The sequence below is a fragment of the Magallana gigas genome, chromosome 4 (genome assembly GCF_963853765.1).
Source record: "Magallana gigas chromosome 4, xbMagGiga1.1, whole genome shotgun sequence".
NCBI lineage: Eukaryota > Metazoa > Mollusca > Bivalvia > Ostreida > Ostreidae > Magallana > Magallana gigas.
Window position 1 is genome coordinate 26,020,261 of NC_088856.1, and position 16,372 is coordinate 26,036,632.

General features: G+C 33.0%; 2 protein-coding genes and 1 long non-coding RNA gene across 3 annotated transcripts in view; 2 read left to right on the plus strand and 1 right to left on the minus strand.

Moving 5' to 3' along the window:
- Positions 1-2,219, minus strand: part of LOC105345309 (RNA helicase Mov10l1) — a 29,236-nt gene extending 27,017 nt beyond the window's left edge. Inside the window, exons 1-2 of the mRNA XM_066081769.1 lie at positions 2,155-2,219; positions 867-982 (exon numbers count right to left, since the gene is read on the minus strand). The gene's annotated coding sequence lies outside the window, so the exon portion shown is untranslated. The remainder of the gene's footprint in view (positions 1-866; positions 983-2,154) is intronic.
- LOC105339967 (tripartite motif-containing protein 3-like) overlaps positions 1-16,372 on the plus strand; it is a 314,106-nt gene that overhangs the window by 141,198 nt on the left and 156,536 nt on the right. The gene's annotated exons all lie outside the window — the stretch shown is intronic.
- LOC105336717 (uncharacterized) lies at positions 3,574-7,488 on the plus strand. The gene is made up of 2 exons (XR_010713027.1): positions 3,574-3,707; positions 4,856-7,488. It is a non-coding gene; the product is annotated as an uncharacterized lncRNA (long non-coding RNA).

The window sequence follows — 16,372 nt, forward strand, 5'->3', positions numbered from 1 at the left end:
TAACGTTTTGCCATAAAATAATACACATGTTTATCAGCTCTGCTGTAGGGATCGGCCAAGAGCGGAAATGAATCAAACTCAATTAAGAGTACTGTTAAAAATTTTAATTGGCAAGCAATTATATATATATATATATATATATATATATATATATATATATATATATATATATATATATATATATATATATATATATATATATATATATATATATATATATATACATACTTACATGAATGTAGTAATGAAACTATAAGTACACAGTATTCCAAACACAATAAAAAAGCCATTATAATTGTCGTCGATCCTTTTTGATGCACTAATAGGATATTTGGGCTCAATAGTGTAACCTTTAGTTTTCCACGGATAATCTGAAATAATTATTAAGAGCTTTTTATTTTACGTCATTTCATTTAAAATAGCTTTGCTGATCCATAGGAAATGACCACGATAAAGTTGAAAATGTTTATACATACAGATTTCACTTCAAGACGGAGAAGAGAACCAATTTCCAAAAAAATCAAAGCCAATGGCATCGTCGGAAACCACGGCCAATAAATACAAAACTTACAACATGACAACTAGTTGTTTGGGGTACAGTCATGCATGCATGTGCATCTGTGGTTCCAAAAAAAATAATGGAGGGGAGGGGGTCCAAGGGATAATATCATTGGTTTATTAATGAAGGGGGGGGGGGGGTCGAATTCTAAGGGATAATATCATTGGAATTTTTTCCCAAGAGGGTTCCAATGCATAATTTACGTAACTCGACTAAGTGAATTTCATTAATTTGGATTTTCCAGCGATGTAAGAGATGGACCTGTTTTGCTTTTTGTGTGAAATTTATTTAATCTGAAGACACTTACCAATGTCTGTATCGTTTCTGTATCGTGCAGAACAACCAAGGAATAAATTACAGATCTCCGGGGCACATGCGCAGTGATCCTCGCAGTCCAAACCAAAGAACTGAGAAGGCATGCTCCTTCAATGAATAATTGCTCATATCAAATAATGAATGCTCGTTGCAAAACCCTAACTTACAAATTAAACATTGTTTTGTTTAATCACAGCAAAATTATGTCAATAAAAAGGAATTATGGCCATCAACCGGATTTTAAAGAGATGTGTAATGACCTCGACCGTTCGACTTGGGCTACATAACTTAAAGGTCAATACACACCGTGTGACCCTTTTAACTAAAGGCACTCTCTATGGGTGGAGTAGGATCCCCAGTGGGCCCAGGAAAAAGAACGTATATGATCTGGACAAGGGTTTTCAGAGAACAGTTACAGTAGCACTCTATTAATTCTGTGCCAATTAAATCACTTGAAAACAATGTTAATTTAATAAACACAAAATATTTTCTGCCGCATCAATAAAATGTGCATGTGCAAACTTATGTAATCATAGTCAGTTTAGATACACTTTTATATATTGATATATACATGTAATTGCTTCTATATATATACAATGTGTTACACATGTGTTAAAGCATGAGAACATGAGAAAAGCAAAAGAAAAGGCCCTAAGCCACATCGCTCACCTGAACAGATTCTTGTATTATTCTATTTCATTTTTTAAACAATTTCCTCGTATATGTCTATGTTACTCTTCGAACACCTCTTAAGGTCGGAGTATTAGTATGAGAGTCCCAAGTTTAAAATTTGGTAATTATAACTATTTATACAAGCTTTAGTGCAAATATTGGCATTTCTGTTGCATTGGTTCTTGAGAAGATCTTTTGATCCCCCTATTTTTACTGTTTCGCAATTATCCCCTTTTAAAAAGGTTTTGCCCTTTATTTTAAAAATTTAGAATACCCTCTACTCGAGGATTCGTTGTACAAGGATTGGTTAAATTTGGTCCAGTGGTTCTAGAGAAGAAGTAAAAAATGTGAAAGTTAACGGAAGGACAGACAGACGGACGACGGACAACAGGCAATCAGAAAATATCACACGAACCTTTCGTTCAGGTGAATTTAAACTGATAAAATTAATGGAAAACATGGAAGATATTAAAAGAAAACATATACACACACACAAAACTGTTTTGTGTTAAGTCTAAAAGCAATTGAAAATGGAAATAATATAAATCACGTCAAAGTACAAATTATGAACGAAAAAGAGTGTCCTATCGAGTTCTTTAAAAATTTACTTGAAATAGGAACTATAAACAAATTTACACAAGAAAAATATGCTAACTTCCTAAGTCAAAACATAAATAGGGAAGTACACATGTTTGGAAACAAATCAAATACAATGATGCCCAGAGCTTCCCTATTTATTACACACAATATGAAATAAACACAATTTGTGGAAGTGGTTCACACTTTGTAATTGCATGCATTTAAACAGGGCTTTTTAACTTAAAAAAATGGGCAATTAAGAAAAAAGCCCTTATTTTGTTTGCGAGATGTCTGCTTGCAGACAATTGAATGTCATCTCATCTGCAAGATGATTGCTTGTAGCCAAACGCTTGTCATCTGCGACGCTCGTATGGTAGTTTTCACTTTTACTTTAAATGTGAACTTTTTCATCAGAGTGATTTGAAATTATTTCAATAAGTTTAACACTTTTTGTCTTTTGTTAACCCGTTTAATTGTTGCAAGCAGATAAAGCTTAAGATTACATATACTCTGGCCAATCTGTATGTGAATTCTTCTGCAATGATTTTATGAGCACCTTTTTATTCACAGGTACATCCTGCGTCATAAAATTTGGAAACAAAATGCTTATATTTTGGTCGTTCGTGCGCAAATGTGAAACGAGCGCGCATTTGCAAAAAAATTCCAGCGTTATAGCGTATCTTTTTAAATTAGTTCTATAAAGATCACTTGGGTCACACATGGGATTACCGGTAGACTATATGCAGAAATTACACTATTTATATCAAGAAGCTTTCTTGTAAATATTCGATGAAAAAATCAACATATTTAAGACGATCTTTATTTTAAATTGACCTTTTAAAACTGCATGGTTATGTCATTCATTTGTTAAGAATCATAATGCTCAAAGAATGATATCTTATTCCCTAAATGATTCAGTAATATAAGCCTGTCATGTTTCAGCCTGATCTGATCCTGGTTTATCTTAAATGACCAAACAAACATGAATGCCACTAACCCAATCCCAAATTCTCAATCTAAAAACTTTTCACAAAATATCTTTGCTTTATTTGCAGATCCTTTCTTCTTTTTTAAATTTCAAAAGCTTTTTAACATCCCAAATGCTATTATAAAATCAATTTTTTTTTATAATGATAATTTTTTGCGGCGGGGGGGGGGGGGGGGGGTTATTGTATAAGATTTAGTGTTCTGATAGAAAAGGGTGCAAATCATAGTTTGGTGAACTAACTGTAAGCAGAAATGTCTAATGACCTGCAATCTACAAATGTTTAAACCTTTAACAATGTGTATCTACCAGTAAAACGCTTGATCGGTTATTATAATTTCAAGCAACTAAATTTCATCTTGTATATCCACTGAATGGAAATCAAAGCCGTGTCATGGTTAACTGAACATGACTTTAACTTTAAATGCACTCTCTATTAAACTTTTTCCAATATATAGGGGTATCTACCTTGTGAAGGAAGTAAACACCTTTGGTTATATTCTAAAAAACAATTGCATGAGGATAAAATGGCGATTGTTGACTTCATCTTTCGTGTGGTTTGCTGTATTTGTGTAAGCCTGTTTTCAACGGGAAATTGTGAGTTTTTGTTTGTTGTATTTTTCACTAGAAATTTTTCTTTTAATGTAAAGATATTTTGATAGAAAATGATTACCAGGTATCTTTTTTAACAAAAAAACATGTTTAAGATTTAATTTTTTTTTTAGCAAGTCTCATCATGTCCTTTAAGCATGTTATAAGATGCTAACGTATTCTAGGGCAGTTATTTTATTACTACTTAACACCAAACAAATTATTATAGTCTATAATCTTTATGTGCATGTAAATTGTACATTTTTTAATTAGTAATAATTCGAAATGCAAGATTCACGTCTCATTTAAATTGTAACTACTTAGTATATCCAACTATCCAACTACTAGGTAATTATTCGATTCAATATTGGGAGGACTGGTAAACATTGAATATAGTTTAGGACAATCGCAACTTCTTGGATCTTTCCAACAATAAAATAAATCCAGCTCTACCATACAGGTAAAAAAAAACTACCAAAGAGGAAGAGGGTTTAAACATATGTGAACCTTGACAAATCAATTAAAGCGAAATAAAAAAACCCCCTCAAACACAGCGATATATTTAATGTTATAAAGATTTATTTATTTTCTTAACATATTTAAGAACACCTCCAAAAAGGTATCTACTAATCCTATATTTTAATTTGCGTGAATGTTGCTTATAAGACTTAACATTGACAAAAATTAAAAGGAACCTCTATATTTAAAAAATGAAATTTTCATGAGTCACTTGACACCAATAATGCAGTACACTTTCTTCAGAAATAAAGAATAAAATTTATAATTTATGATATATAATTTTAAAAAAGATTTTTTTCTTTTAAGAAATGTACAATGTAACAAAGTTTGTTCATGATAATCAAATTTAATTTCAAGATTAAAACATTGGACTTGTTACATTATAAAATAACTCAGTACGTCATTTTGTCGACTCACATTGGTATTTCAAATGCCGTATATATCTTACTGACTTTTTATTACCTTTACCTACTGTATATAGTAAGTAAAAAGGCAGCAGGTTTTTTTTATCATTAAGACTAGGACAAATTCCATTATACGATGCATTTCATACTTGGCATTATGTTTTCCTGTATGTTGTCTTAAAAACAAACCTTTTTCATTCACGACTTTGTCTTTTTTCTCATTGCCATAAGGTTCAGATCCAGAGATCCTTTGCAAAACGTCAAAGTATGTAGATAATTGTGGAAATACAGGACTTCTTTGGAATTGCAGTGGCCTTAATTTGAGTAGCATTCCACGCCACTTTCCGACAACCAAATTCACCACTTTAGTCATGGATTTATCATGGAATTCATTCAGTGATATATCCAAAGATACTTTTGGCCATGTTCCAATTTGGTTATCACATAGAGTCACGGCGATACATTTGCAAAATAACAAATTGCAATCATTACAAAATGGGAGTTTCGCACAGTTTAAAAACATTTGTGTCTTAGACTTATCAAATTGTGGACTTCGCAAATCTTTGATATCAACGGAAGCTTTTGTTGGTCTTGGCCATCTAAGATATCTTTTCATCCACGGAAATAAATTTGACATCGATGGATATCCAGATGTGGCGATATCTTACCTTTCTGCGTTACAAAATCTTTCGGTCGATGTCTTTTACAGATTTCAGTTTGACGAGCCGTTTCAAAAATTAAAACAGTTGGGCAACATTCAGTTTCACCCAACACATTCATCCTTTTATTTGACGAATTCTACGTTTACCGGACTCTCCGAATCGCCAATTGTTTATCTTAACATGAACTTTAATTTTAAAGTGTTTTGTAATATCAGCGAGGAAATATTTTGTTCTTTTCCCTTTCTTAAAGGGGTTGCAGTCGATTTTGGAGGATTCTGTGATTTAATCCCAGTGTTAAGGTCTCTCAAATGTCTCCAAAACAAGACGTTGGAATATCTCAATCTTCAGAGCAATACCAGAAAATCCTTTGTCGTTGATATTGTTTTTGACAAATGGAATTCTGAGTATTTATTCAACATATGTATGCAAACACTTGACTTGTCAGGGAACCGAATTTCCAATTTCCTGGTAGATCCGTTTAAGTCAATGCTTGCACAATGTATAAAAACGCTTTATATTGGTGAGAATCATTTATCACACATAGACTTAGGCGTTATTCTGCATATTTTAGTTGTTTATCCTAAACTGCAGACGTTACTTGTAGAAAACAATGGCAGAGGAAAGGAAGGTGCAAAACAAAAAAGGGTTTATCCTGCAACGGGTTTCTTTCCTTTTGCAGATTCGACTTCAAATTATGAACTAAGAGTATCAAACCATCTCAAAGTTTTTGATTATTCAGAAAACTTCATTCATACCATAAAAATTCCAATTTTTAAAATCAATCTGATTGCACTGGGATTAGAAGAACTATACGTTCCACATACAAATTGGCCATGTGAACATCTGAAACCGCTCCAAACGCCAAAATTAAGAATCATCAATATGTCAGGAAATGATTGTAGCAAGATTTCCCCGTCCTTTTTTGAATTTTCCACAAATCTGTCAACAATGATAGCATCCAATGCCAACCTTCCATTGGATGGACAATCTGACCATCAATCTTTATTTAGAAACCTCACAAACCTCCAAAATTTAGACTTGAGTGTGAATCAGTTGGTTAGTTTACCAAATTTTCTTTTCAAAGACCAGCACAAGTCAATGTCATCGTTAAATCTTGACAACAATTTTTTGATTAAAATTCCTTTAGTGGTTAAACACTTGCAGAGCCTGACAAAACTATTCATACGCCACAACAAAATAGAGTCATTTGGGCCCTCGGATATTGACGTCTTATTAAGGCAGGGTAACGTATCGTTATTCTTAGAAGGAAATCCTCTAAGTTGCTCATGTTCAAAACTTGCGTCACTCACATGGATGAAGAATAACCGGAAACGTTTTGGAGATTGGCAAAATATAAAATGTTTAGAAAACAACAAATTTTTATCTAAATTTGTTCAAGACAAAACTTTTAGAACGTTCGAACTGAACTGTCAGTCAAAGGAATGGTTGATTTATACATCTTTAACATTAGCTTTGACAGTCATCGCGATTGTTCTGGCTGCTTTAGTGAAAAGATACCGCGTGCACATTGATTACGTCATCTTGAAATTTCGTAATAGATGGAGAGGAATAATGCAATATGAGCCCAAGGAAAACTACCAGTTTGACGTGTTTTTATCGTTTTCCGATGAAGACTATGCTTGGGTTGTCAATATTCTTTACAACGAGTTAACAAAACAAGGAATACATGTAAGCTTTCCAGACAAAGATTTTGTTCCTGGAATTTCAAAAGCAGACGAACTGTTACGATGCATTGACGACAGTCGAAAAGTGGTCTTTGTGATCACCGAGGAGTTTCTGGCGTGTGGTTGGGAGTCGTATGTAGTGCAGATGACGGTCACCCATGCCTTTAACACTTATCGGGAAGGTTCCCTCATCATTCTTATTAAAAACAACATTGCTCTCGAAAGGATGCCAAAAGACTTAAAATACGTATGGTGGGCGGTACAAACTGTCAATTTGTCTTATTTCCAAAACAATCCTGATGATTTGTGGCATCACGTTTGTACTATGATACGTTCTAGTTAAGTTAAGAACATTAGAAGTATGTAGTGGATGACCATTATGATTTTTTTATGCAATTCGCATTTCTAAAGATTTGACCAGATAGTTCTGTTATTATTTTGTATAATATAGAATATCAAGTGAAAATTTAGGTAATAGCTTCACATTTGTAAGATTAAAAGCCCCATTCGAAGGCTCTTTTTGGGTAATTTTATTAATGATATTATTTTCTCATCGTAGAGAACGCACTGTGTTTTTTTATACTATGAATTATTTATGTTTGGTTGAGTGTTGAGAAATACAACGTTAAAAGTATAACATTATATAGGAAAGGATGATATCCCTAGACATACATGTATGTAAGCGGTCCCTTTTCATACAACAAATTATATTATAAAAAAACCTACTGGGATTTTGATCATTTAAACGAAGAGTGTATAATAATGTTACATCCTGTTTAGAGTTATTAGCTTGAATTGTTTTTTATTGAAATAATTTATTAAGTTTTAAAAACCACTGTAGGAATTAAATTCGTTCTGATACATTCAATGAACACAATAGAATTTGTGGACATGGGTATTAAAGATCGACGTTACAAGTAGGCATATGAAGGAACAAATTGCGGTCCTTAAAAAAGGACTGTAATACATGGGCAATTGCATGTGTTTCTAACGAAAAATGAAAGCTTAAGCTTGTAAAGACTCTTAGTGTTATAGGAAAAACAGAATGATTTCCTATAAATATTTCATTAAATATAATATTAACATAACAGGGTTTAGTTTCTTTAATCCGGGAATATTTGCTCATATCTGAAAAAAAATTAGGTAATATAAAGAATTTTATTGGGGTCTGTTGGAAGTCATTGTTTTTTTTAATGACCGCTGAACTCAAATGTTGTCCGTTGGCTTGCTTCCACTTTTATGACATCTTCCGATGAGTAAAATATAGCGTTACCTGGTGTCAGAATCCCCGTAGCAGTATTTTACGTTGTTGAAAAAACTTTTTTTTTAAATTTCAGTTTGAAAATCGGGCTAAATTTCGGAGAATCGCGTTAGCGGGGAATGTATTTTTTTGCAATGTCGCTACCTTCATATCCTGAAGGAAGCATTTTCTTGTTCAAATATATACATTTTTAAGATTATAACTCAAATGTAAAAATCATGATATGCAATCAAATTAATTTGTTCTTTATTTAATTATTATCAAGTGGGACAGCAGTTTTGAAGATCGTTTAATGATTTTCATCAACGACTGTTTTGAAAAATAAAAAAAACCTGAGAGGGGTGGCGGGGTTTTCATTTTTACTTTTAGTTCAAATAAAGTTTATGGAACAAATGAATACAAAAACCGATTTTCAAATGTCTATATAACTGTTAGTATAAGATCTAACAAATTGTTTATAGTTTATTGGCAAATTATTTTAAAAGTCTTTAATCTTTTATAAAGAATTATGGATCCTCATATTAGTGCCTAGGATGTGTCTCCATGTGACCTTTGTGAAACTGCCATAGTACAAAGCTAATGTGACTATTGTCATGTCAACCTCTGTAAGTCCTGTGTAGTATATCACATCTCAGATGGATATGACAAACATAAAATTGTACATTTCCATGAACGAAGATCAACACTCATTTATCCAAAATGTGGAATACATCAAAACAAATTTCAGTGCAATGGTTGCAACAATATCTTTTTTGTTCTTCCTGCATAGCCTCTTAACAACAGCACAATGGGCATACCTTTGTAGAAGTTAAAGAAGTTTACAAAACAATTAAAGAAATTATTAAAAAAGCACACAATTGCTGGAAAATCATATTTCCCCTTAGTGTGAAGAAATTGCACAATACTTGAAAAATCAGCTTTCCAACCTTGATCGAGGATATAAGAATCTTCTAATAACAATGTCCAAACAAGGAGAGCACTGACACAGAGAAATCGACATCGTCATCAACAAAATAAAAACTGAAATCAGCGAGATAATAGTAAAATACAAAGATATTTTACAGAAACATTTTGATGAAATCAAACAGATACAATCTTTCATAAAACAAACCTTACTGGCCATAAGGGCAAAAGAGAGATCCACCGAAGTATTTCCTACCACTGAGTACATCTCGAAAATCAGAGAGTTCAGCAAGGTTCAACCCAAAGTGAAGGTTACATAGATAACAAACATTCATTCCAAAACCAATAGACCGTGAGAAGCTGTATAGTTTGTTTGGACAGAATACCCCATTATCTACTGCTACAGAAAAAATGCCTTGTCACTTAATCAACCCATCACTTCAGTCAGAGAACAACTAGATGAACCGAAACTCATTGCCACAAAAGAGACTTGGTATCAATGCAGTATTATCTGTGTAAATGAAGACAGTATATTTATGAGTGGACTGATCACCAACGGTATTAAATGTTCCAACATGAAGGATTCAGTTTACCAGACAATCCAGACAAAACCAGGAAACAGCTGTAGACAGTGAAGGTAATATACCGTACGCTGACACGACGACAAGGACAGTGAATAAAGTAAAAATTGGTCAAAAAGAAGAGTTGATCAGATTGTAGGGATGGAGGCCTAGTAATATGTGTGTCACCTCTACTGGTGATCTCCTGGTTACCATGTACAGTGATGATGAAACTCAATCCAAAGTTGTCTATTACTTCGGATCAACAGAGAATCAAACAATTCAATTTTTTGATGGTGAAGGTAAACCTTTGTACTCCGGGAATGTTACAAATAAATATCTGTGTAGCTGACATGAAGGCTGGTGCATTGTGGTGGTTAATTAGGAAGGCAAACTCAGATCATTCCTCACTTACCAAGCTTGAACGATTTAAACCCCTTGGTATCACAACATACAGTCAGAGTCATATAATGACAGTAGACTTTGACAACCACTGTATTCACGTTCTGGATCAAAATGGGCAGTTTCTCTGTTTTAAGGATAACTGTGATCTGAAGAATCCTCATAGTGTATGTGTGGACAAGAATGACAATCTGTTTGTGTGCGAGTATTTCAAAGGCAATGTAAAGGAAATCGAATATCTAAAGTAGACATCGTCCATTGTAAAACTGTGATACAATTTAACAATATTTTTTTTTCTCATGAATGTCTATTATTGAAATTTCTATAATATACATTGAGATTGTAGGTTGCTTCCACAAATTTATTTTATTCAATCTTATTATAAATAAGGTTATGTTGATTTTTTTATTTTTTCGCAAGTAGATTGTTCTAAATATTTTCTCTAACTAATGCTTCTAGTTTGAAGCAGTAAAATTGTCGGTCTTGTGTTGTGAAGCCATGTATGTAATTTACAACTATTTTACTTAAATAGATTAACATACGCATTGCGTGTCATATCAGGAAAGAGGTAGATTTCATATGTATTGACTTAGATTGGGGCCCTTAGTTGCAAAGTTAAAAACAAACATATAAGATAGATGCATATACATGTAAAACGTAAAATATCATAGAACTATTTAGACCATACATTTCTCTCTTGCGATACACCCCCACTTACGTTGATCAAAGTTAGATCGATTAAAAACTATTAATTTGTTGGTGAAAATTGTTCTGATCTACCCAAAAATGTATTTACATGGGCATGGCATGCTACTACTTGAGGTCATTGTTTTATTTGGTAGTGATAGTACATTGTAAATGGGGTGTCTCAAAAAAGCGGGATTGTTCTCTGACGTCCATGTTGCTTGAAGAGTCATATCTAAATATAGATATAGACTCATTACGTAGGCGACCATATTCACATAGCGGGCATGTTAAACCAAAACATTGTATGCGCAATTCTATCGTACACAGCAGCCACCGTTTAATTTTCATAAAAAGGGTTTTTGATGTTAACATATATTAATTTGATTTCTTCTGCCTAGAGTGTTTAAAGGGGAATGGTCCCGATTTTTGTCAAAAATTATTTTTTGGATTTTAATGTTTTAAATGCTTCAGTATAGCATTTTTAATAGGCAGCTAAAATTTGAGTGCCATTTGTTCAGTAATATGCGTGTTACAGAGCTTTCCATTCTTTGCTATGTAAACAAAGCTTTTGTTCACATTTTGAATGTTGGAGTGAAAATTCCAGTTTTAGACCAGTTTCAGATGTATTGACTTAGATTTGGGCTTTTAGTTGCAAAGCTAAAACAAACATATAAGATAGATGCATATACATGTAAAACGTTAAATATCATATTGGGGTTAGATTTACATAGATAACAGTATCATAGAACTATTTATACAATACATTTCTCTCTTGCGATACACCCTCACTTTCGTTGATCGAAGTTAGATCGATTAAAAACTACATGTACTAACTTGTTGGTGAAAATTGTTCTAATCTATCCCAAAAATGTATTTACATGGGCATGGCATGCAGGATTCTAGTGAATGTAGTTATTGGGCTTCTACTTGAGCTACTACTATGTGGTAGTGATAGTACATTGTAAATGGGGTGTCTCAAAAAAGCGGGATTGTACTCTAACGTGGAAAGGACCTTTAAATTTCCATGTTGCTTGAAGAGTCATATCTAAATATAGACGCATTACCTAGGCGACCATATTCACATAGCGAGAATGTTCCGTATGTAGGCAAAATCCACACACATTGTGTGCGCATTTCTATCGTACACAGCAGCCACCGTTTAATTTTCATAAATAGAGTTTTTGATGTTAACACATATCAATTTGATTTCTACTGTCTAGAGTGTTTAAAGGGGCATGGTCACGATTTTTGTCAAAAATTATTTTTTGGATTTTAATGTTTAAAATGTTTCAGTAAGGCATTTTTATTAGGCAACCACAATGTGAGTGTCATTTGTTCAGTTATATGCGAGTTACAGAGTTTACCATTCTTTGCTATGTAAACAAAGCTTTTGTTCTGATCTACCCAAAAATGAATTAACATGTACGTGGCATGCAGGATTCTAGTGAATGTAGTTATTGGGCTACTACTTGAGGTCATTGTTTTATCTGGTAGTGATAGTACATTGTAAATAGGGTGTCTCAAAAAAGCGGGATTGTTCTCTAACGTGGAAAGAACCTTTAAATATCCATGTTGCTTGAAGAGTCATATCTAAATATAGACGCATTACCTAGGCGACCATATTCACATAGCGAGAATGTTCCGTATGAAGGCGTAATCCACATACATTGTATGCGCATTTCTATCGTACACAGCAGCCACTGTTTGATTTTCATAAATAGAGTTTTTGGGCATGGTCTCGATTTTGTCAAAAATTATTTTTTCGATTTTGATGTTTAAAATGCTTCAGTATAGCATTTTTAATAGGCAGCTAAAATTTGAGTGCCATTTGTTCAGATATACGCGAGTTACAGAGCTTACCATTCTTTGCTATGTAAACAGAGCTTTTGTTTACATTTTGAATGTTGGAGTGAAAATTCCAGTTTTAGACCAGTTTCAAATGTATTGACTTAGATTGGGGCTTTTAGTTGCAAAGTTAAAACAAACATATTAGATAGATGCATATACATGTAAAACGTTAAATATCATATTGGGGTTAGATTTACATAGATAACAGTATTCTAGAACTATTTAGACCATACATGAATCTCTAATGCGACACACCCTCACTTCCGTTGATCGAAGTTAGATCGATTAAAAACTATTAACTTGTTGGTGAAAATTGTTCTTATCTACCCCAAAAATGTATTTACATGGGCATGGCATGCAGGATTTTAGTGAATGAAGTTATTGGGCTACGACTTGAGGTCATTGTTTTATCTGAATTGATAGTACATTGTAAATAGGGTGTCTCAAAAAGCGGGATTGTTCTCTAACGTGGAAAGGAAAGAAGAGTCATATCTAAATATAGACGCATTACTTCACATAGCGGGCATGTTCCAATACATTGTATGCGCATTTCTATCGTACACAGCAGCCACCGTTTGATTTTCATAAATAGAGTTATGAAGATGACAATATATTCTGTATTTTGATGCTAACATATATCAATTTGATTTCAAATGTCTACGGTGTTTAAAATATCATTTTTTGGAGCTACGTACATGAATAAATCTAATTATTAGACTGGCTCTTCAAATCCGCCAGAGATGTAATCATAATTATAATTTATTATTAATTTATAATTAATCATAATTTCTGTATTTACCTATAGCTTCATCACCGACACATACTTTTTAAATTAATTTGTTGCTTTTAGCAACCTGTACATGTATTTTTAAAAAAAAACATACTCGTTTATTTCATAAAAAGAGGGGCTTATCTTCATTAGCCAATGGTTTCTGATCTGCACCGCTCCTCACAAACCCTTGGAACACCGTGCTATCAAAAGTTGGGATATTATTCGTTACTTGATCTCCTATCCTTTGTATAAATCTACTAAGTAATGAAAGATGCCGTAAGTGGTGCAGTAAAGGCAGAAATATGTATAAAAATTTCAAATGTTCCAGGATTCGAGCCCAATCCAAAAAGTCGACCTTGGTTACAACCTGTTCTATATAACTGCATAACAACTCGCCTATTCTAAACATGACTTATAGTGGGGAGATTAAATGCAGCATTCTCACATTTCAAAGGTATTAATATTTTTTTGTATAAAAGTAAGATTATTTTAGAAATAATCCTCTTTGAAACAAAAATCAGAAGTTGTCTGACTCTAAACGTTGATATTAATAAGATAAATTTGTTTCTAGGACGCAGTTTTTCCACAACAATGAAGAATCTCCTTCTATATGGTGTGAATGCGTGTAACCATTTTCAAATTTATTTCGTGGTTTTATAAAATTGAGTACAAACTTTTGAGATAAAATTCAACACTGCTTTGTGTACAACGTTGCATGCAAAAAAGACTTGCATCGAATTCATATGCAACTCCTTTAGAAAAAATAGCATAGATACTGCAACACCCTCTTTCAAGAAATACTCCCAAGCAATGCTTTTCGACTGGCAAAAGAATTTAGCAAACATGTTGTTTATGTATTTTATATATAGATGGGCATTTTTATAAAATGTTTCGTTAAGTACATTTTTTAGCAAAGAAGTTACTTGTTAATATTTTTTTGTCCTGTAAACTAAATGAATACCAAAGATTGTAAAAACTTTTCAGGTTCCAAAATCTAGATTTTTGCTGTTTACCACTGTCTGTATACAGACCGTTCTGACATTGACTACGCATGCGCCACAAGACTGTCCTCTGTCCTTGCCCTGCGAGTGTAACGGGAATCAACACATCGTCCACTGTAGCAACAAACGCCTTTCTAAGCTGCCACCTATTCAAAGGTCTGAGGGCAAGTGGACATTTTATCTCGATGACAACGGGATCGAGGTCATTCCTGATAACTATTTTACTAGTGTGGTGGTCAACTTTCTCTCCTTGGAAAACAACGATATTCACACAATTGGTGAGAATGCGTTTCAGGGAAGTGAAGACTCCTTGAATTATCTCCATCTTGAAAACAACAGTATGACCGATCTTCCAAACGCAATAGGAAAACTTCGGCAACTGTGTCTATTCAAGGAAATCTAATGGTGGAGTTAACAGAAACAGTGATCAAAAACCTTTCTTTCTATCTTCAGTTAATTAGTTTTGGTTCTAAGTCCATTACGAAATGGCCAAAGAATATCATCTTTCTTATAAATATGTTCTCTTTAGATTTATACGATGTACAATATCCCGAGCTACCAGAGGACGCGTTTTCTACGTTAAAAAATAACTTGGTGCTCTTAAACCTCTACAATACTGGACTAACAAAACTGCCATCTTCCAGAAATGATTGTCAAAATAAGTCTTCAATGATTTTCCGGGGAAATAAGAAATTATCGGCAAACTCAATCACTAAATCTATAACTCGGGAATTTCCATTTTTAACATCGATAACTTTTCAAGACAACGGATTAACTACATTGCCATCAATATTTTTGAAATCGAGAAAGAACAGTAGTTAGAGATGAACCAATAGTTTATCTTCGAGATGACACTTTTCCGCTACATCTGAGTAAATATCTGCATTATTTACCATTTAGTGGGACGAGACTCACCAGCACCAGTTATCAATAACAAACAGCCAGATTCAGGAAATTCAAGATGGAGACTGCAGCAGTCTATTTAACTTGGGAGTCCTTTTCTTAGGCTATAATCCTCTCTCACTGATCTCAGAAAATGTGTTTTTGAACAATAAACAACTGGGTAGCATTGCATTAGACCATACCAACTTAACGACAGTACCTAAAGCTTTAATGAAAGCACTGTCTCTTCAAACAGTGGATATGACATCATGTCCAGTGGTTTGTTCCTGTAAAAATATTGGGTGGATTAAGTCTTGGAAAAGCATTCCTACGTTTTATGGATCTTGTTATAATCTTAATGGAACCAGTTTGATGATCTACATTACAGATCAAATTCCTAAATGCTCTTAAGTCAATGGATGTATCATAGACCTGTTATAATATGTTTATAGTAAAAGTAATATATATATATATATATTATATATATATATATATATATATATATATATATATATATATATATATATATATATATATATATATATATATATATATATATATATATATATAAATTTCAACTTATCTAATGATATTTTCAATGTTTTTTACAATTTTTTACTTTGCATTTTCAAGGATGGGGACATTTCTCGGTTTAATTGTTATTTTATAAATATAATTCTCGTAATTTATTTATCAAATTCAAAATAAACCAATGACAAAAATTAATTTCCGTTTTCTTAAATGAAAAATAAAATGATATTCGTAAGAAATGAGTGTTCAAACAGTTTTCTGTTTCCAATCAGGATTGTTAATTAAAGCTTTGCTGCATGCTTTGAGATTTAATGTCATGGAATATAAAAAAACAGGTTTTCACATAAAAATGTTATCAATCATTTGATGTACTCTCAAATTGCTAGTTATTATTTGCATTAGGTAAAAAGGGGATTTTGGAAGCATTTTTCAAATTTTTAACTCGAAACTATTTTTCTTCGCAGTTTATGTCCTAAGTACATGTAGATGTAGTTCACAAATGCAGGCACGTAGCATCACCCCCCCCCCCCGCCCACATTATTTCTCGCAGCAAA